This window comes from Cetorhinus maximus, chromosome 19 (genome assembly GCF_964194155.1).
Source record: "Cetorhinus maximus chromosome 19, sCetMax3.hap1.1, whole genome shotgun sequence".
NCBI lineage: Eukaryota > Metazoa > Chordata > Chondrichthyes > Lamniformes > Cetorhinidae > Cetorhinus > Cetorhinus maximus.
In genome coordinates this window covers 42,960,113-42,981,302 of record NC_135897.1, presented here as the reverse complement: position 1 = coordinate 42,981,302, position 21,190 = coordinate 42,960,113, and the positions used below count along the sequence as shown (strand labels likewise).

At 46.1% G+C, this 21,190-nt stretch overlaps 1 protein-coding gene across 4 annotated transcripts in view; it reads left to right on the top strand.

The window, feature by feature from the left end:
• The window catches only part of si (sucrase-isomaltase), a 228,583-nt gene that overhangs the window by 6,865 nt on the left and 200,528 nt on the right, over positions 1 to 21,190 (top strand). For 3 of the 4 annotated variants that reach the window (XM_078563786.1, XM_078563783.1, XM_078563782.1), the window contains exon 3: positions 19,206 to 19,313. The exons of the other annotated variant lie outside the window; for it this stretch is intronic. The gene's annotated coding sequence lies outside the window, so the exon portion shown is untranslated. The remainder of the gene's footprint in view (positions 1 to 19,205; positions 19,314 to 21,190) is intronic. 4 annotated transcript variants of the gene reach the window in all.

Here is a 21,190-nt window from a genome sequence, read left to right as displayed (position 1 = left end):
AAGACAGAATTTTATGGCCCCAAAGGGGCTCCATATTGGCAGTGCCTTCCTGTCGCCCACCTGCTCCTGAATGCCCTGGAGATATTTTACCCATGGTTGGGGAGGCGTTGGGTGGCCCACTTGACCATGTGCTAATTGAGGCCCTTAAGTGGTCAATTAATGGCTGCTTAAAGGCCTCCTCCCGCCACTGCTGAGACTTTTTCTGTGGTGGGAGAGGCTTATGCCAAGTACCCAGCCTGCCCAGTGCAAGCTGGCAAGCCTTGTGGCTGGACCTGGGTCGGGGTTCCTCCTGTTTGGACATACTGTGTACATCAGAGGTCAACCCCCAAGGGTCACCCCACCCTGCATTTTCCTCTGCCTCTGCCCTATCCACCCCAGCCCTCAATCCTGAACTTATCTTGTGCTGGGCTCCATGGTGCCTCTCCTTCAGGGGACTCGCTGTAGTCATTCTGGTGGCCTGCTGCCCCCTCCAAATGGCCCTCCAGAGAGGTGTGGTCCTTAAGGACAGAGAGGCCCTGAAAGGAGGTAGCTTGTAGGGGGAAGTGCAGAAGGTGGGAGAGGAGGAGGAAGCAGAGGCAGAGTGAGATGATATTGGATGGAAAGGTGCTCCGGCTGCACAATGAAGTGGCCAGGCACAGCTCAGGGCTCAAAGGTGTCATGAGGACCATGAATGTCAGCAAAATCCTGATTCAGGAACATTTCAACTGATCACCCCCCCCCGACATGGATTGAGGGGCATGGCATGGAAGCGAGTCTGAGATAGCTGACCTAACAGTGGAAGACACAGCCTTGGAGCATCTGATCACTTATCGTTAATGAAAGAAGCATATCTGACCAGAAGCTTTGATCACCGTGGAAGATCTTGCTATCTCTTTAACAGCCTCACACCACTTTTACAGTCATGGCAGCAATAAAAGGAGCCCAGATGTGTGGCTTAAAGTGTCATAATTTATACTGTGCAAATAAAGGAATACAGAAAACTGAGACAATAAGAAAGCATCTCAGTCCACTCAGCTGTATGAGGTGACTTCCTCCTTTCACCCCCAGGAGGAGGGACCTTCTTCCTCTACACATGGCCTCCAACATTAGATCCAGGCTGGCATCGATGAAGCGAGGGACAACCCTGCCCCAGGTGCCAGGCTTTCAGCTCTCCTGTGGTGCTGTGGAAAGCTTTGACACAATCAGCAAATTTCTCCTTCAAATTTCTCCAACCAGCAGCCTCAGTGATAGCTGCCATGCTGAGTATAAGACAGTCCCATACTTCATTTGATCAAACTCTATTTCTGCCCCAACTGGCTCTAGTAGAATTCATTGCCACAGAAGGCTGTGGAGGCCAGGTCATTGAGTGTATTTAAGACCGAGATAGATAGGTTCTTGATTGGTAAGGGGATCAAAGGTTACGGGGAGAAGGCGGGAGAATGGGGTTGAGAAACTTATCAGCCATGATTGAATGGTGGAGCAGACTTGATGGGCTGAATGGCCTAATTTCTGCTCCTATGTCTTATGGTCTTATAGTTGGACAGGAAATTGTCTTTTGTCCATTAAGGGCCCATGAAAGCCTGAACTTCAATCAGTTCACCATCGGAGGCAGGTTTCCTGCCTCTGTGGTAAAAATTCAGGCCCATGTTTTCAACAGTGCTGGGGATATAGTTTATAGTCATTTTTTAAAAATCAGAACAAAATAATGTCAGACTGAATTAAAACTGAATTGCGTAATACGTTCGGATTGCATCAGTGTGATATCCTTCAGCCTCACAAATATGAAAGCAAATTACTGCAGATCTATTGGAAATCTAATCTGAAACTTTAACCCTGTTTCCCTCTCACAGATGCTGCCAGACCTGCTGAACACTTTTAGCATCTTCTGTTTGTAGTTCTGATATCACTCAGCCAATGCGAATGCCATTTTAAGACTGTTAAAACGTCATTAGTTATTACATTGAATGAAAGCATGAGATCGAGTTATAAGGTAGAAATGGTAACAGAAAATGCTCGGAATATTCTGCAGATCAAGCAGCATCTGTGGAGAGAGGAAAGTAGGGTTATCTTTCCACTTTCTGCAAATATCCCTTGACCCGCTGAGTGTTTATAGAATTTTTGTTTTTTGTGTCAGATTTCTGGCACCTGTAGTGCTTTGCTTTTTATTTTAAAGTATAATTCATACTTGTGCTAGTCTGAAAACATTCTATTTTTCTCTACCAGGGAGGCATAATTAGGCTATAATGTCTCATTATGTATCATTAACAAACTGAATTCCTTCCTTTTCCCACTGTTAATTTTGTAATGGATTTCTCCTTTTCAGTTAATCCTTATCCTATTATATAAGCAGGGACTGTGTTTTGTTGCTGTGAAATGTTACATGACCATAATGAGATGACACGTTGAATAATTTTGAAGGCATAAAGGCTTTACGCTGTAAAGTAGAAAGCGTGGGACTGTTTCAATTCCACATTGCTTATTTGTTGGCAATGACTATTCTGCCAACACCTAATCTCGAGGCTATTATTTTGGTTTGATTTTTGTAGCAATGTACTGAGCAAACGATATTGAACATGTTTTGATGCTGATTACTGTGGGTAAGCAACCTGCCAACCTGACCTATTCACCCAGCTTTTTACCAGGCAATCTCTTTACTGCCCGGCCCTTTGATGTGTAATTACTTTTCCTCCTTATTTTTGCTTATTACCCCTGTTCGCCCTCACAATCAAATTCCTCCATGGCCTCACCCCCTCCCATATATCCTGGTAATTTTCTCCAGCTCTACAACCCTCCAAAATCTTTGTAATCATCCAATTCTGGTGTTTTGTACATTCATTGGGGCTGGATTTTAAGCTCCCCTTTCGGTGGATTTGAAGGTGGGGGCCATGTAAAATCAAGTATGTGGGCTTCCTGCTGCCTACCTGCCCCTGACCTATCTGAAATTTTACAGAGAGCAGGGTAGGTGTTGGGTGGCCTGCCCACTCTTGGGTTATTGAGGCCCTCAGGTGGCCAATTAATGGCTACTTAAGGGCCTCATCTCACCCCCACCAGATGTGAGTTGTTGCTAGTAAATGACACCACTCTTACTCTCATAGCTGGATACAAAGCTGTACAGTGTAACAGAGCATTAGGCTTTTCAGACCTCTTGAAATTGTGTATATATACATGTAATTCTGTACTTTGGATCAAAGTCATTATATAAATAGTTCACAATAGAAGTAAGTGTGGGGAAGGCAAAAGACAAAGTGGAGAGGGCTTTATAGGTGAGGGAGGAGGCAAAGGTTAAGGCAAGCACAAAGGAAGCTGAAGTAGTCAAGAGAAATTGTAAAAAGACCAGCAACAGCCCTGACTTCTGATATGCTGACAGATCACTCACCACATTGCCCATAATACTTTGGAGGATATGTAGCTTTCGATGAACAGGGGGATTACGTTGTCTAACACAAGCTTCAATTTTACGAAGCTCCGCCACTATAGTGTGCGGGTGAAACGAGAGTCAGTGGTGCAGATGAGACAAAACCAGCTTTACATGTTCAGATTATTGAAATAAGGTCCTATAATTCATTTCACAACTTTGGCAAAGCATCTGCCTCCACCAATGCACCATTCCCAGAAAAAACTCACACATGTCTACTCAGCAGCACTGGCCTGCATTGATCAAGCAAGGTTGGTGTTGAATTGTAGCACTTCAGTGGGCATTTATTTCTGTGCTAAATAATTTGCAAAATTTTTTCAACTTGTGCGTAGGTGCCTTTTTGTAAAAGCCTTCAGTCTATTGAACAAGACTGTTCTATAGGATAAACAATTACTATTGACACACAAATTACAGCATACAAAGCTGAACCTCTGAGAATTCCTTTGTTTGTTCCCATGGTGCTACATAAATTGAATGAAAGGAACAAATTCATGAGAGAAAAAGAATCTTCAAGTTTAACAACACGCCCGGCAGCAAAATATTCACTGCTGTCAATACATAAGGCCATGTCTATTCAAACCATGCCATCTGGATATTTCAGGGGAGACCTTCACTGTCTCACTGTATAGGCTATGCTTTCTGCTGCTGGCTGACTTACAGAGTAGACTGGAAAAGATTTTCTTATAGCTATGAAGGTGACCATGTCATTAATCTTCTATGGAAAAAAGAGAACCTTCCAAGCCGTTGCAGGTGACAACCGTCGGACAAATTAGTCTTCAGCTCATTGTGGATGAAGTAAATGATAGCTAACGGGAACCGTTTTCTCAGTGGTAAAAAGATATAACTGGAGAATGCACAAAATCTCTATAACTGGAAGGCTTTCCAGGAGTCCAATGCACATGCAGCTATCAAGTCTCTGTTCAGCCATCCAAGTGCTTATATCATGATAAACCGAGTAATTGAAGAGAATCCACCCAACATTAGTTGGAAGCAAACTTGTAGAATCCATGGCCGGGATTTTCCGTGCCCACTGGCGTCAGGCGTGTTCGGTGGTGTGAGCGGACAATATGGCGAGCACACGATCCCCGTCATCGGACATTGGGAACTTCATTGTAATACATCATATCAATATAAGGCCAGCTCGCTGAACTCAACTGCCCAGCTGCTAGATCGTCCACACACGTCGGTGGGAAAACACGCCGGTGCAGATCACATCTTGACAAGTGTGACGTGCAGATATTGGGACTTACCACCAGGGGCTTGCTCACATTGCAGACATCCGAGGAGCAGAAGATGCTGAAGCCTGACAACAATGGGATCCTGAAGGAACATCCATTGCACGCTGGGTGGATTCTCATTGACATGGCTGTGCTGCAAAGCAGGGCACGGAAGTTGCAAAATCACCGTTGATGCTCACAATGGATGATTGTTGAGGGGGTGGGAGAGGAAGGTCTAGGATCAACTTGGAGAGGAAGAGGTGTTGGGGGGGTGAGGTTGGAAGGAGGGGAATGAAGATATCGGGGGGGGGTGTGAGGTTGGGAGGAGGAGGAAGGAATGTGTTGGTGTGTGAGGTTTGGAAGGGGAATGAAAGTGTCAAGGGGGTGAGGTTGGGAAGGGGAGGGAGTATGGGGGTGGAGGGTGTAATGGGGGAGAAGATGGCAATTGGGGAGGTAGGTGTAAGGAAAGGAGTTTGGAGGGGAGAAGGAGTGTGGAGACGGGAAGGAACCCAGGGGGAGGAAGGAGTGCCAGAAGTGGAGTGAGTCCAGGAGGAGGAAGAAACGTGGAGAGGCGAGGGGATAAGGGTGGAGCAAAAAGTAAGAGTGGAGGATGCAGTCAGGAAGGGGGAAGGAGTAAAGCTGGAGGAAAAAGTGAGAGTGTCTGAGGGAGTCAGGAAGGGGGAAGAAGTGAGGCTGGAGAAGAGGTAAGGCTGGAGCAAGGAGTTGGTGGGGAGGAAGGACGAAGAGTGGCGGAAGAAGTAAGGATGTCTTAGGGAGTTAGGAAGGTGGAGGGACTAAGTGAGGGCGAGTCCAGGAGTTGGAGGACTAAGTTGGGTGGAGGGGGGGGTTTCAGGGTGGAAGGGGTCTGGAGGGGAGAAGGGGTTCGGCGGGGGGAGGGGAATGTCCAGGTGAATGTGCAAGGGGAGGGTTTGATGGGTCCATGACCACTTCCTGAGGAGTGAACTGAGGGTAGGCATGGTATGAGGAAATGGTGAGAAGGGCAGAGGGCGATAGTAGGGTGAGGGTAGAAGGGACTGTGAGGGTGGTTGGTGGGGACTTGGAGGCAGGCACAGACCCTGGGGATGGGAAGGAGGAGGTCGGGGATGGGGATGGGATTTTTGAGGAGGAAGGGAACGTGCACATTCAGTGTGATGGGAGAAAGGAAATGGGTGGCTGGGGTAGGGGAGAAGACAGGGGAGCACATGAAAAACCAAATCCAGACCATGCTGTCCAAATGGAAAGTGTAATGACAGAGTCGTGGTGGGCAAGATCAGGCGCTGCATCGGAGTATGATCATTGGGTGGGTGGAGATGCAGATCAGCTTAGATGGATGACTGAAAGTGAACCCCAGCAGGTAGTATTCAAAATGCTTAAGACATTGAGGTGAGTATGATACGTGAAGGATCCACGTGCTTGCAAGAGGCTCCAAAAGGCCCTATCACACACACACTTCTCCTTCCAGAATCAATTGTTGGCCAGCTGCTCCCTTTATGGTGACAGGAGATGAGGTTGAGGGGCTCAAAGGTAAAGGGGACATGGAGGGAGAAGACAGCCTCTGAGATTCCTGAGTGGGTGACCCAGGGGTGTCCAGCTGCTGCTGCTCCTCCCTTCACATTCCTGGGAGCCCTGTCCTGACTCGTTGAGGGGGAGGAGCACCTGGAAGGACATCAAGACAACACCAGGTAGCCACTTCAGGAACTCACCCATGGCCCCCACGATGGAGTGCCACTCTGCACATATCTCCATGTTCTGCTGGACCAGGGTCTCCATGGCATCCACCATCGTCCCCATGGAGATCTCCATACACACCCATATGGGCACCACTTCAGCAGAGAGCAGGCAAACGCACTCCTCTGACCCACGTGCCACTCTGCTGAGGGCTTCCAATAGCTCTGCGTGATGTTCTCACACCTTCTGCTGACTCTCCAGGATGAGTTGGAAGGCCAAACCTAGAGGCTCGTCATCTGACTTAGACCTCACAGATGTCTGACCCCCAGCAGTTCTCTGAGTGTTGGAGAGATCGCACGAACCTGCCTCCGGCTGCTGCGGACAGGTGTCCTTGCAATGCCCACCAAGCCTGCTCTCGAGCTTGGTTGCACCGAGGTGTGTGTCTCTGCGATGGTGCAGGGTGTGGATAAGCGCTGTGATGGGTCTTCCAGACTGCTTATTTCCAACTCTTCAATGGAGGAGGTGTTCTTTTGGCTGGAGGTGAGGACGTGGATGGAACTGAGGGACTGGCTGGCTGAGAGTGTCGGTCGCTTGGCAGAGCTCCCTGTGTGTCAAAGTAGAGATGGTTAGTGCATGACAGCAGAGTCACAAGCAGAAGAGAGAGCACTCATAGTTGTGTTGAGAGAGGAACGATGTAGTGCAAGATCCTTACAGGGGTGTTCGCTGCTGACCTCACCATCACTGCAGGCATGATCTATGTCCTCACCAATCAGTGCAATGGCATGTTCCTCAAAGTGAGTGAGGGGCCGAATATGAGCCACTCCACCCCCGGTCTGGGATCTTGTCCTGCCGATGTGAGCAGGCTTCACCTGCATGAAAAAGGCGGAGAGAGTATAAACAGGACACATGGCACTGCATAGGATGTTTGTGTGGTGAGCGGAGCCAAAGACAGGATGAGGATGCGAGCTCGAGAGGGTATGAGTCTGAAGGAGATGTGAGGGTGTGTGTGAGAGTTGGTGTTGTCCCTTGAGGTATGAGAGTCCTGTGGATATGTGATGGTTTGTGAGTGTGTGAGTTGAGAATAATCATACGAGTGAATTACTCTGGTGAACGGATAAAACCATTCATCCTGTAGCGGCACTGGGTGGCTGTCCTCTTTTGCAGGGCATTGGTGCTAACCACCACTGCCACCACCTCCCAAGCCGAATTAATAAGGTTGCTGCCCATCCTGCAGCCAGAACAGGGATAGGGGACATCATAAGAACATAAAGAATAGGAACAGGAGTAGACCATTTGGCCCTCGAGCCTGCTCCACCATTCAATAAGATAATGGCTGATCATCTTGTGTTTCGATTTCCACATTCCCATCTAACTCCGATAACCTTTGATTCCCTTGCCTAACAAGAATCTATCTACCTCTGCCTTAAAAATATTCAATGACCCTGCCTCTACCACCTTCTGAGGCAGAGAATTCCAAAGCCGCACAACCCTCAGAGAAAACAGTTCTCCTCATCTCTGTCCTAAAAGGGCAACCCCTAATTTCCCTGTGAATTTCAATTTCATCAACTTCCTTTCTCCCGTTCACCACCTGTTTTGCAGCTATTAGTGGAATGTTTTTTGTATCCTCTATAGTGAACACCGAAGCAAAATATTTGTTCATTTCTTCCACCATTTCCTTATTATCTCCTATTAACTCCCCATTGTCACTCTCTAGAGGACCAACATTCACTTTACTCATTCTTTTCCTTTTTAAGTATCTGTGGAAATTCTTGCTATCCATTTTTACATTTCTAGCTGGCTTTCTCTCATACTTTAAACCTTTCTCCTGATTAACCTTTTAGCCATTCTCTGCCATTCTTTATATTCTGCCCAATCATCTGTCCTGCAACTCATCTTTGTGGAGTTATATGCTTTTTCTTTAAGTTTGATGTTTTCCTTAACTTGTTTAGTTAACCACGGATGGTGGGTCCCGTTAGAATTTTTCTTTATATTAGGAATGTACTTATTCTGATTACTCTGAAATATCCCCTTAAATGTCTGCCACTGCTTCTCTATTGATCTGTCCTCTAGCCTAGTTTCCCAGTTCACTTCAACTAGCTCAGCTTTCACTCCACATAGTTGGCCTTATTTAAGTTTAAGATATTAGACTTATACCCACTCTTCTCCCTTTCAAACTGGATGTAAAATTCAATCATATTGTGGTTGCTGCTACCTAGTGTTGCCTTTACTCTAGTCATTGCTCAATCCTGCCACATTATACAATATCAACTCTAATATAACCTGCTCCCTGGTTGGTTCCATCACAGCAGCATCCACTGCGTCCAAAAAGCCCTCAAATGACGCATCATTGAACCTGGGAGGTGCAGTCTTTTTGCCTTTCAGGACCATGTCTTCTTTGCAGCAGTCACAGACTGGAAGTACTGAGAGGTGTGTGCACAGCCGGACTTTAAATATGGTGCCCAGCATAATGGAGCGGCGAGGTGATGGCATGGCGGGTGAATGAGAGCCCACCTGCTATGGAAATGGCGTGTTTCCCACGAATGCATAGTAATGCGGTGGGATTGGGTTTATATGGCATGAAAAGCCGCCATTGCGGCTTTGCCCGCTACTGTACTTAGTGCATAAGACAATTTCCTGGGGAATTGGAACCTTCATGTTGTTATCTGGCAGGGGGAGGCGGCTCAGCACGTCAGGGATGTGCATTCTGGCTTCCCGATCGGTGAATAAAAGTGTATCCGTAAGCAGCCAATATCAGTGCCCACCTCTGGATGTGAGCAAATGCAATGGGGGAGTATTGCCTTGTCCTCTCCAAATAATCGCAGCAGAGGTTTCTGGTCAGATATTATGCGAACATGGCAACCAACCGTGGAGGTATGGATGGAATTTCCGAACATCAAACACAACAAAGAAGCCCTCCTTCCCAATTTGAGATCTGCCAAGTGGACCAGCTGGGCACACATTGCAAGTGGCTGTCAGAGCCACCATAGCCCTTAATTTCTAATCTCTTCACCAACCTCTGGCTCCTTCCAGAGGTCTGCCGGTGACATATGTAGAATCTCACAATTCACTGCCACAAGTGCATCTCACAGATGACCGTTGCCATGGTTGCTGGGGCCAGCAGTCATATACGCTTCTCAATTGATGAGCTCAGTCAGAATGAGCAGGTCTAACTTCCCACAGGCCCAAGAGTCCTTGCACGCACACATATGGCAGTCATGTCACCACAGATCACCCTGGAATCTTCATCAACCAAAGGGGATATCATTCCATCAGCATGTAGCTGGTCTTGAACCACCGAAAGATCATCATGCATGTCTGTGTAAGATTCCCAGGGAGCTGTCATGATGTGCCCATTTTGTGTCAGTCTAATCTCTCTGGGATATTCATACTTTGAAGCAGAGTTAGGAGATGTCTCCTTGGAGACAAGGGCTGCCCTCTGAAGATGCAGTTGATAATACCTGTGAGAAATCAAAACAGTGACAGGAAAAGTATAACAGAAGCCACCTGACCACCAGAATCATTATACAGCAAGCAATTTGAATGCTGAAAACAGATTGGGGCTGGGGAGGGGTGGGAGGGGGTAGTGGTGGGAGAATGCCTTCAGCATGCAGCAGCCATGATTTCCAGAATGTTAGGAACCTGCTGCAACATGCACAACATTGCATCACAGAGGGGACTGGAGCTTCAGGAGGAAACAGGTGATGAACGCTTTGCCTCTTTGGAGGAGAAGGAGGTGAAACAACAGGAGGAGGAGGAGCGAGATGTGCTGAGGGCACCTGTAGCTGCAAACGTTGCTGCCAGGAATGCCTGGTACAGCATAATGCAGGCATGTTTTAGTTAATCTGAAGCAGAGCAAGCACATGGCACATAAATTCTGAACCTCCACGTCCCCAGCCCCCAGCAGAACGCAGTCCCATCATTAACAATCCATCTTTTTCACAGGCACACATTGCTCAACTTCAGCTCTTGTCTTACCATTCTTCACTAGACAGAAGCCACTTGGCAGGCAGCAGACAGAAATGGCAACACAGGGCAATGGAATGGTACAATATTTTTATGGTGCACAAAAATGAAACAGAAATGTGACACTGCAGCATTGTGTTAAACACCCAAATGAATACTCTACAACTACAAATCTTTTATCTTCCTTTTTCTGCAACTCCTACATGGTGATATTTCCATGGCTTCAGCAGAGCTGGAGGCAATCCTCTGTGTCCCTGCTCTGACTGCTCAGATGCTTGTGACTGATATTCTATAGGTTTAGGAGGCCATGAGGACCCCACAAAAGACTGCTCCACCTGTACCTGTGAGGGGGTAGACATGTCCCTTGAGCCAGGAGACAGCATGAGGGGCTCAAACTGAGGTGGCAGCAAAGGTCAGAAATGAAAGTGCTTCGGGCAGAGTCCCTACTTCCATATGACTGTGTTTATCATCTTCCATCTCGTGGCCCACACAACATTCCATCCTGCTGAAAGTGGCATTCAATATGTACAGGCCACTGGTAACAGCAAACATGATGTTGATGGACTGCCATGTCTGATTCTCCATGCAGGTGGCCATACTTCCCATGGACACAAACATTAGCATCGAGATCCGAGATATCATTGCACTCATGCGAGAGACGTAATCCTCCAATCTCTCTCCATCATGTGGAGTGGCTCTGGAAAGGCTCACATGTCTTCTGCTGCAATACTAGAATTATCCTCTTTTTGGATGCCCCCACGTAGCCACACTGCACCCACCCCCCCATCTCAGGCTCAGCATCTGTATCCTGTGCCTAACAGGGCTTCTTCACTGCTGTTCCTGCTTCCACCAACCTGCTCCAGCACACTTTAGATATGTCATACACCATATGACAACCCAACTACCTGTCTTGGCAGGCTCACCAGGGTGTGTATCTGAGCTGGTGGAGAGTGTATATGAGTCATGTGAAAGTGCATCCTCAGTGTGAATGACCTCCTCTGAGAATTCTTGGTCCTCTTCCTGCACCAACTCCTGAGGGATGCTTGAAGGGAGATGAAAGTCATAATATAGAACTAAAAGCATGAGAGGTTTCGGAGTTATTATTGCCTGCATGTTGACATCAAGTCAACATGAGTGTTGCATACCACGTGTGAGTATTGTATAAGTGGCTGTGTGATATTTAATTCTGTCACTGGGTAGCTCAGAGACCCCCATCTCCCCACCTTCAATGGCAGGCATACCAAGATTTGGCTTATCTCCAATGCCTCCTCTCTGCAGTTGTCAAAGTGAAGAGGACTGGCAGGCCACCTCTGGACCTCTGCCTCTCCCTGGTGTTCTGTGCGCTCTCCTGCAAAGAGAGAAAGAAGAAACTAAATGAGTGTGAGAAATGGGATGTTTTGACAGGTTGGCTTGAAGGACAACATTTGTGGGAGGTCACTAAGGGAAGGAAAAAATGGCAAAAACTAGAAAATAAGAATACTGGTCCAAATGGTCTTGTATACCTTAAAATGGAACACCAGTAAAAACGGGGAAATGAGAGTACTGGTCTGAACTGTTTTGTTTCCTTCTGGGTAGGTGTGACATTGCATAAAGAGCAGGGTGAGTGCTAAAGGTTATTGGTCAGGTGGGGATATGAGGCGGTCACTTAACAGATAGGAATGATGCACCAATAAGGTGTATTGGTATGAGGAGTGATGAGCTGGAGGAGGCTTAGGAAGGCAGAGTGAGGGGGTTTGAGGTAAGACACACATCAGATGTAGATTAATGTGCTATGCTACTCACTTTTCCCACCCTGATTCAGGCATTGATTCTCTCCCAACACTGTGTATCCTGGAAAAATCCACCACACTCCTGCTATCGACCTCGTCTGACCCTCCCAACCACATCTTTTGTTTTCTGAAGCAGGCTTCTTCTTTGCATCTGCAGTGAACAGAATCTCCCTGTGGGTCCTTGCAGCCCAGAGAGGTATCACTGAATTGTGGTGCTGATTTGCTACTTTATGGCCTGAATTTTCAGCTTGGCGGGCGGGCGCAATTGGTGGGCCCAGGAGTGGCCGGGAAACGGAGCGCAACTGTGTTCGACACCCGACTGCGATAATTAACAGCCAGCCAGTCTGAAGCACATGCTGAATAGCTCAGCGCTGCTGGGAAGGGGCAGGAGGAGAGCAGGTGATGATGTCAACACAGGCATGGGTGAGTGCTGACAGAAAGCTCCCTGATGGCAGATAGCTTCCTCAGGGAGCTGAAGACACGAAATCCAAGAAATAAAGGGCAAGATTTATCAGACGGTGTGTAGGGGCGGGCCTGACATGTCGATGTGTAAAATGACATGTGATATTTCGTTTGGCAAGCGCGCACCAGAGTCGGCTGCGCACCAGCTGATATGTGAACGACCTATTAAGGCCATTAAGAAAGTTATTGAAGTAATTGTTAATGCTGCCTGTCAAACCTTAAGGTTGGCGAGAAGGCCAAGCGGCCTTCGTGGAAACCTCATCCACGAGCGGGATAAGATTTCCTAAAACTTTTATTAAATAAATAAAAAGGTTTTCCTAAACATAAAAACATGTCCCATCTCATGTGACACAGTCACATGAGATGGGATATGCTTAAATAAAATTTTAAACCATTTATTAAATTATTTCAACATCGATTCAATCCCCCTGAGGCAGCTCCGTGCCTCGGAGATTGAAGCGCTCTTTCATGTGCGTGCGCGAAAGAGCACTGGCCCCGGCTCTCCCTCCTGCCCCCACCCGGACAGGTAGCACTGAGTGCTACGGCTCGCGTATTATGCTGGGTGGGCCTTAATTGGCCCACCCGCGTAAAATGGCGGCGCGGAGCCGATCGCGGTTGGCGATCGGCTCCGCAACCGCCCACTCCCACCGAGCATGCCCGATGTGGGAAAAATTCAGGCCAAAGTTCTTTAAATCAGGAAAAAAATGTCCAAGCCTCACAATCAGGCACCTGAACATATAGATTATAAAAATGTTGTCCACAGATTTCTACTTTTATTTAATAATGGAAACCTAATCCTGCCCTTGAATGAGGGTTCATGAAAAATGTAAAGGCTTGCCTGGCTGATTTGCCTGTCCGCCAACTGTAAGGATGGATGGGCTATGTAAAATGACAAGACAATTGTGCCGTTAATTGCCCTCTTTATGTTGGCGGGCCCGCTTCCGACTTTTGTGCATGCCCGCCGACCGACATGTCACATGAGCTTGGGATGACGTCGGGATGCTCGTCCAACATCATCTTGCACGATTTCACGCCCGATTGGGTCAGGCGCGCGTCCACCCGATCAGCATAAAGTTCAGCCCCTATGTTTCCATTTCTCCATTCTGGCTCTGTCTGAAGACCTTTACAATGTTTCAAGTTCAGTCCTGGCAGGATCCTTTAAATAGTTGAGCTGAAATATATTGATGCGGGTTGTCATGACGCCTGCTCGCTTGAAATTCCTGAAGTCAGATGCAGTTGTAGTGACTGCGTTTTTAAAAAAATGCTTCGCTAAAAATTTAGCCTTCCTGATGAGCTGCCGCTGACCCTACTATGACCAGGTCAGCAAGTTAAAATCCAGCCCCTCATGATAACTCAGTCAATCTTGGAAAAGAAAATGCATGTGCAAGAGACAAAGGGCAGATTTTATGGTCCCCTGCCAACAGGTGTGCAGGCCTGTAAAATCCCTTAGCTGGCCTTCCTGTCTCCCCTCTCCCCAACCCCCTGCCAATCTGCCTTCTGCCTGCCCTGACCTGTTCAAAATTATAGGGAGGGGTGGGGCGGGCAAGGCCTAGAGTGGCCCACCTGCCTTCGCTCCAATTGAGGCCCTTATTTGGTAGGTCCCTGTTCGGGCCTCGAGTGGGAAAGTGGAACGCACTCCTCATGGGCTCCCTTTACACATCTGTGTCCTGCAGGTGCTTCTGGCCTCTCCATCAAGACCCTCATCCCCCAGGCTTCACCACACCATGACACCCTTCCCCTCACCATGGAGGTACCTGGACCTGGACTCTGGAACGTAGAGTGTGGGGACTGTTTGTAGTCCCAGTCCTGGCCATCGCTACTAAAGTGAGGGGTGGAAGTACTGTCTTCATCCAATTGAAAGCTGCGGGGCTACAGTGGTGACTAGGTGCTTTCACCACTGACTCTTTGGGTGGTGTGGTGGGAAAATTCCTGTCCTTGGGTGTCTAGGTCAGGATTTACAACCCCAGATCCTTCTACTGTACCAATAGATGTAGGGAAATCCTCCCCATCTGATTTTCCTCTATTCATTTCACCCAAGTGATCCAAAAAATCTTTCCAGGAACAGGAAGATCCGCCCCATTGTTTAGCAAAATCTTTCAGGCCAAAAATTTGTTTGAGCTCAAGTTTGAGTATGAGGAAGTTATGCTAAACTTCTATAAAACACTTGATTGGCCTCAACTGGAGTATTGTGTCCAATTCTGGGCACCGCACTTTAGGAAGCCTTTAGGAACGCTTCAGAGAGGTTGCAGAAAATTTTACAAGAATGGTCCCAGGGATGAGGGACTTCAGTTATGAGGATAGATTGGGGAGCTGGGATTGTTCTCATGAGAGAAAAGAAGGTTGAGAGGAGATTTGATAATCACGAGGGATCTGAAGAGAGTAGATAGGGAGAAACTGTTCCCGTTGGTGGAGGGGTCGATAACCAGAATACACAGATTTGGTGAATGGCAGATGAACCAAAGGTGACGCGAGTAACAACTTTTTTTAAGCAGTGAGTGGTTTGGATTTGGGATGCAATGCCTGAGAGCATGATGGAGGTAGGTTCAATCATGCTCTCAAAAGTGAATTGGTTAGGTAGCTGAAGTTTTTTAAAAAAAATACAGATTTACAGGTAACGGACAAGGGAGTGGGACTACCTGAGTAGCTCTTGCAAAGAGCCAGCATTGACACGATAGGCCCAATAGCCTCTTGTGCTGTAACCATTCTATGATTCTATGAACATGATGGCAGCAACAACAGCCGCGCTGAAACTCTTTCGAGTTATCAACAGTCACAGATTGTAACTCTTTCGAGTACAATCACAGTTCTTGGTTTTCCGGGAGTGGGACATGAACCCACAACTCTCTGATTCAAAGGCGAGGGTGCTATGAACTGAGCCACAGCTGACACCTCTGAAACTGTTGTGCTGGAGGACCATGTGAAATTAGACCACTTGTGTGATCAGGACATGAATGACCTAGCTGCTATGGCATTGGTGCACTAATAATAGTGCTGGAGCAAGGTGAGAAGGCAGGGAAGTTAGTATTGATAAGTCAGGGAGGGCAGCGAGGTGATTGATATCAGGTGAGTGGTGTTTGGTGGTGGCCAGCAGCGGCCTCAGCAATCCTGCTCCTCCTGACTTATCACATTCTGCTAAGTAAAAGCTTTTTTAAATTACCTTTTTGCTGGCAGCCTCCAGTGGCGCTCTTAGGGACTTCTAGTATGGCTGATTTAAACCTGAAAAAAACATTTACAACTGTACGCGGTGCATGTTGTGCGCAGACACAATCCAATTCTCAATGTATGTGAAACAGGCAATAGGCCTTCTGTTTGTATAGACAATGGAGCTAGCACTAGTTTTAAGTAGGAGCTGTGGACAATTCTAGAGTGTCCTTAACAATTTGACATGTGGCATTCTCACAACTGGATCCTTCAGCTCATGTTTTTAACCAGATAGATGGGGGCTGCACGATCAACTATCTAGAACTTAGTGTGGAGTGAAATAATGGCTCCAAATTAGTATTCAGACAGACCTTACACTATTAGGGCATTGTTGAACAGGTTGTGATTCCTGGAGATTCTTTGAAAACCATTATGAAGAATATCAATTTGGCTTGCTTATTCAGAAAAAAATGTCTTTTTGATAGCTTTCTTCTTCTTAAAAACAAAATCTAGAATAAGTACACAGTGTGTCAAATTATAACTATTCTATTAATAATGGTGTATTGTCAATGTCCCTTCATAAACACTCCTATTGTATGGTTTGTGACTTGTGTTATGGGTCTATCACAACTATAAAACAACATCATTATTTACAATGTTGATGGGGTGTTTATCTTTTGTGACCCATTTTTTCAAATTTAATGCTCACTGAATATGAGGAACATTCTCGCATTGCACAATATATGGGTCAATATTTCTGACAATAGAATCTCTGGTTGTGATTAGAAATTCACAGAGAACATTAAACTTCAACAATTAATCATTGCTGCTCATGTTATAGTGGAGAGGGAAATAGCAGTACAAAAGGCAGTGGTACCTTTGCAGTTCAGGGGAAAGGGACAAAAGACTAACAGGGACACAAGACTAACAGGAACAACATCTAGAGGTGGGGCTGTGAGGTAACACCAAAGCAAGCTGGGCAGGCAAAAGCCATAACAAAAAATGATCAATTGGTAAGTGTAATGAGAAAACCAGGCCTAGAGGCACATACCAGTCACCATGTGATTGATGCTGGCGTAGCTCAATTGACTAATGGAAGAAGAGCCAAATTTGAAGACCAAGAGAGGTTACTAAAGTGCCCAGTGAGTCCAGAATGACATCTCAGACTATCACAGCCCACGCTAACCCCTTAGGAACTGGATTGGTACTCACTAAATTCACTTCATGTAGCACTTTATGTCCATCAGGTGGAGACTTTTATCTTATCAGTCTGGAATGGATTCAAACACAGATCCCAGAGAGAAGGGAACCTAATGTATATATTTTAGTTTTGTTTTTAATTTCTAATTTGATGTTATACATCATGTCCAGTGAATAGAATGCTTTTTAATATTAAAGTATGCATCAACAGTCTCACGTTAGGAAGACAGAGAATCAAGGGGTAGAGTCTTCGGCTCAGCGAGCAGGGGCGGGGCCCAGCTCACCGAGGCATAAAATGACACATGGTGACGTCGGGCGTGCGTCCTGGCCTTACCGCCTGTCATTTAGATTTTCAGTTTGCTGCGCGCCTGCCAAATTGTCAAAAGCCCATTAAGGCCTGTTAAAAAGCCAGTAAAACCATTAACTGAGCTGCCTATCCAATCTGCCCAGGCGGCCTTTGCATTTTTCATGGAACCTCATCCACAGCCGGCATGAGGTTTCATGAATGTTTTTAAAATGTTTGAAAAATTTTAAATAAAATTAATGGACATGTCCCAGCTCGTGTGACAGTTTCACATGAGGGGACATGTCGTTAAAATTTTCTTTTACCTTTATTCAACGTTTTATAAATGAAAGTAATCTCCCTGAGGCACACTTGTGCCCCAGGGAGATTTCTGTGCTCTTGCGCACCCATGTGTGAAAGAGCACACTCACCGACTTGGGTAACACACCCCCCCCCCCCCCCCCCCCCCCTTCCCCACCCCCTTTGGCCCACACAGGGAGCGCTCAGCGCTTCCGGGAGTGCGTCATGCTGGGCGGGCCTTAATTGGCCAACCACGGAAAATGGCAGCGCCCAGCAATTGGGGGTGCCGATCGGCTGCCGGCCGCCCCTGCACAACCCCCCTGACGGGGAGAAAATTCTCCCCAAGTGGTTTGCCTGTGGGAAAATATAACAGCAAACACAGGCTGAGGGCATGCAACCTCCTGATATGCGTTCCCTGCATTTACAGGAGTACAGAACAAAAAATGTCTACTGCCAGTCCGAAGCAGCAGTGGCCAAGAACATACCGGTTCCCGAGTGGTAGGCTAGGAGGTGGGAGGGCCGGTGAAATGCTGAGTAGCCACATTGGTAGGGTCATTTTACCAGCCTGGCTGTCTGCCGGCTGGGAGTAGACAGCTAATTTAGCCAAATAAAAGCCAAATTAAGGTCTATCTTCCCACGTGGCAAGCAAAATTCCAGTGGCGGAATGGCCCCCTGCAATGTGGAGAGGCCGGCAGCTGCATGGAGGCAGCATCCCAGTAGCTTCCTGGATGATGGAGAGTGTCGCACCTGGAAGCTCCATGGCCCAAGGAAGCTTTGGCAAAGGCCGTTCTTGTTGCCCTGACACAGCAGCGAGAGGGGTTATCCTTCCGATCGCCAGGGCCTTGCCAGCTTGGCACCAGCAGAGAAAAAGATTTTCTTGCTGCTCTGTTAGGGTAATGTTAAAACAGAGGTGCTCTTTTATTCTTCTTGCAGCATCAGCTGCTGAGGCTGAAGAGGTACCGCCCCTCTGATTGGATAGCAGACCTGGCAATAGCAAATTAGAAGACCACAACTTGGAAGGTTACCTCCATGGTCCCACTGCCCACCAGCATAGGCTTGGGAACCACACATGGTTCAGACAGTGGGACTTACTCATTTCCAGAAAAATCCTAGCCAATGTGATAGAACTCCAATGAGCAGTTTCTGCTGCATTTCTTGTATTATCTATCTTTGGACTCTTTGGGTAAGAGTGCCAATTTAATGGCAAAATAGTGTTGAGTTGCGAGGAGATGTGCCCAAGCCTACGAGAAAATGGGTTCAGACTGGCCAAATTCAAATCAATAAAATAATCTTAAGTAGTATTTTATATGATGTCTATCAGTTTGGAGCATGGTTAAAACAGGAATTAGCATATAAATCTTAAAATCTGAGAGAGTTTAAAATATGCATGCTTTATCATCACAGTAACACCCTCAGACTTTAACTGATACTTTTTAAAGTATTTTATGGTTAAAAATAAACACAGAAGCCAATGTCCTAACATGGTAGTTAAATAATGATCCTTTAAACTACAGGACTATTTTTAAACTATTAAACTTTAAACTATTCAATCAATAATTAACAGTTAGTATTGTGAACAGCTGCAATTTAACACAGTGACCATTAAATGATTCCTCCCACATTATTTGTTCATCTACCGGTCACATAATATGTTAAACATATGTAATATTTTAACTTTCGTTCAGTGTGGCTAAGTCCATGGAGGCTAAGAGGTAGGGAAAAAACTATTTATTATACATTTATTGTCCTTTGTGTGTGCACTTTTCATCTAATTAGTTACTTACCAAAGTGTGATTCACATTTTATAGCAGGAGGCGTTGCTTAGGATTCAAAATAAAATTCCAAAGTTCCGGAACATCACTCAGCGTCCAGTCCGAACGGGCAAAGCTTGGAACAGGAGAAACATTTCACCAAATGTGAGAGTTTATTCTTATGTTCATCTTTGCATTATTTAATCAATGTTGTTCCTCTCCGGTCTTTGCCAGACTATCTACTCAATATAGGAACAGAAAACGCTGGAAATTCTCAGCAGGTCAGACAGCATCTGTGGAGAGGGAAATAGAGTTAACTTTTCAGGTTAATGACCTTTCAATAAAATGGAAATGTTAGGATTTAAGCAAGTGAAATGGGGGAGGGTGGAAAATGAACAAAAGGGAAGATTGGTGATAGGGGAAAAAAGGAGAGATTAAATGACAAAAGATTTGGTGGTACAACGCCAAAGGGAGAGGTAATGGAGCAAGTGAGGAAACAAAAGATGTGCCTAGAGGACGTGTGAATGGCAGGATGGTGAACAGCTGCACTAGTATACTCCTGCCCCTATTATTGTGCTCTTGTCTCCTTGTGCCGCCTGAAAGCAAAAACAAGAGTAAAACAAGTTAGAACTAAAATCTGGAAAGAAAATGGAATCAAAATGAGGACAGAGATTACGATCTGAAATTGTTGCACTCAGTGTTGAGTCCAGAAGGCTGTAAAGTGCCTGATCAAAGGACAAGGCACTGTTCCTTGAGCTTACATTGAGTTCCATTGAAAAACTGCAGGAGAATGAGGACGGAGGTCAGCATGAGAACAAGATGGAGAATTAAAATGATAGGTGACCAGAATTGCAGAGTTACATTTACGGATTGAACAGTAATATTCCACAAAGCGGTCACCCAATCTGCAATTGGTCTTCCCAATGTAGAGCAGATCACATTGTGAGTTCCAATATGCTAAATGGAAAGAAGTACTCGTAATTCGTTTTTTTTCATTTGGAAGGGGTATTTGGATCTTGGACAGTGAGGAGAACGTAGGTAAAAGAGCAGATGTTGTATCTCCTGTGCTTGCTTGTGGACTGAATGGAGCTGTTCTGCCAACCAGTCATCGATCTGTGCTTGGTTTCCCCACTATAGTGTTGATAGTGTGGAGGTATACCTCAGAGCATTTGATGGGAGATGAAGAGGTTTCTGGTTCAAACCTAGATGATGTCTGTCATTATTTCAGCGAATCTCAATTGCTGAATATGTTTGCCATTTTTCTTGCTGTATTGTCTTGAGAATTATTTTACTACATTATAATAGCAAATGCTCTGTGTATTCAGATAGAGTGTCTCTAATTCTGTCGTCTTTTAATATTTTCACAACCTCTAGCCTTATCTGCTGGTGTACTCTTAAGTTTGTATGCTCTGTCCCTTCCTGCCACACTCAGATTATCAATTCCCTTATTGTACCCTGCTCTCTTACCTTGTCCTCTCTCTAATTTATCACATCTTCCCTCACTTGATGCCTCACGCCCATTATTTAGTTTAAAGCCCTCTCTGCTGCCTTAGCTATACAACTCATCAGAACACTGATCGACTATGATTCAGGTGAAGACCATCCCAACGGTACAGCTCCCACTTTCCCCAGTACTGGTGCCAGTAACCCATGAATTGAAACAAAAACAGAAAATGCTGGAAAAACTCAGCAGGTCTTGCAGCATCTGTGGAGAGAGAAACAGAGTAATGTTTCGAGTCCATTTGACCTTTCTTCTCTGAAAGATTTCCAGTATCTGCAGAACTTTGCTTTTACCCATGAATTGAAACCCACTTCTCCCACACCAGTCTTTGAGCCATGCATTTATCTCTTTCACCTTATTTACCCTTCTCCAGTTTGCTTGTGGCTCAGATAATAATACAGAGATTATTAGCTTTGAGTTCCTGCTTTTTAAATTAGTCCCTAGATGCTCATGGTCTCTAAGCAGAACTTCTTTCTAGTCTTACCTATGTCGTTGGCACCTATGTGGACCATAATAACTTGATCCTTTCCCTCCCACTGCA